The following is a 2,202-nucleotide window of genomic DNA, read 5'->3' on the forward strand; positions in this document are numbered from 1 at the left end:
ATGAAAGATGGGACTTTTTATTTGCACGTGGCTTCATCATCTCCTGCATTACCCACAAGCATGAAGTCCTCAGGACGCTGGACAAGTGAGGATTCATTTCTCTGGAAAGAGTCAAGCAGGTCAGTCAAACCAAAACTGACAATCATCAAAACTCACCTAAAATATGATCAAGGCCCAAACAACCTAACGTACACATTCACACAGTCTTCTCCAACACACCTCGAACTGCGTCAAGCACATCGTAGGCGTATAATAAGAGAACTTTGCTCAGCCAATAGCAGCTTCAACTTCCCAGGAAAATTTAAAACCTTTGACCAGATTCCAAGCAAAGCTCTGGGCCATCTCATTGTGGATGATCGTCATGGTGTTATTTACTGTTTTGTACCGAAGGTAGCATGTACCAACTGCAAAGGCATCATGATTGTGCTTAGCCAGAACCTGAAGGCACCTGATGAAGCTCCATATCTGGATCCTCTTGACATACCATCAGTTATCCCACAATGCTACTCTGCATCTGACATTTAACAAGTTTTGGAGACGGTTTGGACGTTACGTCAATTGATGCATCACAAACTGAAGAATTACACTAAGTTCCTTTTTATACGGGATCCTTTTGTACGACTTATATCTGCTTTCCGGAACAAGTTTGCTCTGCCTAATGAGGATTTCTACATACAGTTTGTCTCTTCAAGAAGCCTTTGACGCAGGTATCAGATTGTCCTTTACTCACTTTATTAAGTACCTGTTAGATCCACAGACTGAAAAGGAGAAGCATTTTAATGAGCATTGGCAGCAGATATACAGACTCTGCCATCCGTGCCAAATTGAGTATGACTTTGTTGGGAAACTGGAAACACTTGATGAGGATACAGAACATTTGTTGAAGATTCTTGGGATGGAAAATCAGATTTGCTTTCCCCCAGGGTACCGCAACAGGACAGCTGCGAACTGGGAGCGAGACTGGTTTGCAAACATTTCAGTAGCTGACAGGAGAAAACTGTACAATCTTTATGAAGCAGACTTTCGATTATTTGGATACGGAAAACCTTGAGACACTTCTGCATGAGTGACAGACAGAGACAGTTGTTCTTTAAAAGAGATTATATGCATATAATGTAAAATAAAAGTAGGCTGTACAGATGTTTGGTACCTAAACATTTTATAATTTATTTGACTAAAACCAGTGTTGACCAGTGTTGCCCTCATAGAAATTTTAGTCATTTTTCCTTGATTAATGGGTCGTATTAAACACTGTTAGACAGTATAGATAGTATATTACATGTTGTAAATTCAGTGAAATTATAAATTAAATGAACTGAATTAATGAAACTGAATTTTCTAAACTGGTTGGAATAGACCGTAGTCAGGGTAGTGCCATATTTAATTTTTGACAGAACAATGGCACACACTGTAAAAAGGTCCTAGATCATGTAATTTTCTTTTACTTACATCATTTTATGGAGTTTTTTTGTTTGTTTTTTTCTACTTTTTGGAAAGACTTTTTATAAGCTGAACAATCGTTAAAACAGTACAACAGTTCTACTATTATCCCTCACAGCCTCGTTTTTGTAAAAAAAAAAAAAAAAATTCAATGTGGTACTCTAAGGTCTACCGAGCAAACCAGAGCATTGATTTGTTTTGGCCACAGGGGTGCAGTGTGTTTCAATTGATTTGTTGCAGACAGTGCAATATACTATAGCCATGTGAGGAGCACTCAGATGAAGTTCTGAAATTTGACAGAATTTATGAATCTTTAATGCTGGGGGGTGGGTAGCAAATGTAGAATTTATGAAATTAGGCATATTTTGAGACTAAGGCCAAGTGGAATATGCGAAGTACAGGTTCCTATTTTTATTTGAAACAAAACATCAGAGCTAAAGTAGGGAGAAGATTAAATAATTGGAGACAGTTACATTTCACATGATCTGAAAGTGTAATGTCAGAGTTCTAATTTGGTGATAATATGACATTTGAATTTCTGTGTTTTAACAATATAAGGTGTTCTCAGGAATAGATTTTGATATGGGGTTATATTTTTATTACTTTTTAGTTCAACAGGCAAAAAGGCCTATTACCTTCAGTAAAAACTAAAACAAAACAAAATTGCTAAATGCATTATTATTGTTATTATTACTTATTAGCATTTAATGTTCTTATAAATATAAATAATAATTGAATACAAAAATGAATTGTTGTTTTATG

The 2,202-nt window shown here is 36.1% G+C and overlaps 1 pseudogene; it reads left to right on the forward strand.

Annotated features, from left to right (window-relative positions):
• On the forward strand, nucleotides 1-702 carry LOC107758844 (carbohydrate sulfotransferase 12-like; annotated as a pseudogene).
• The last annotated feature ends 1,500 nt before the right edge of the window (nucleotides 703-2,202 follow it).

The sequence above is a fragment of the Sinocyclocheilus rhinocerous genome, unplaced genomic scaffold (assembly GCF_001515625.1).
Source record: "Sinocyclocheilus rhinocerous isolate Xijiao unplaced genomic scaffold, SAMN03320098_v1.1 scaffold1435, whole genome shotgun sequence".
Lineage (NCBI taxonomy): Eukaryota > Metazoa > Chordata > Actinopteri > Cypriniformes > Cyprinidae > Sinocyclocheilus > Sinocyclocheilus rhinocerous.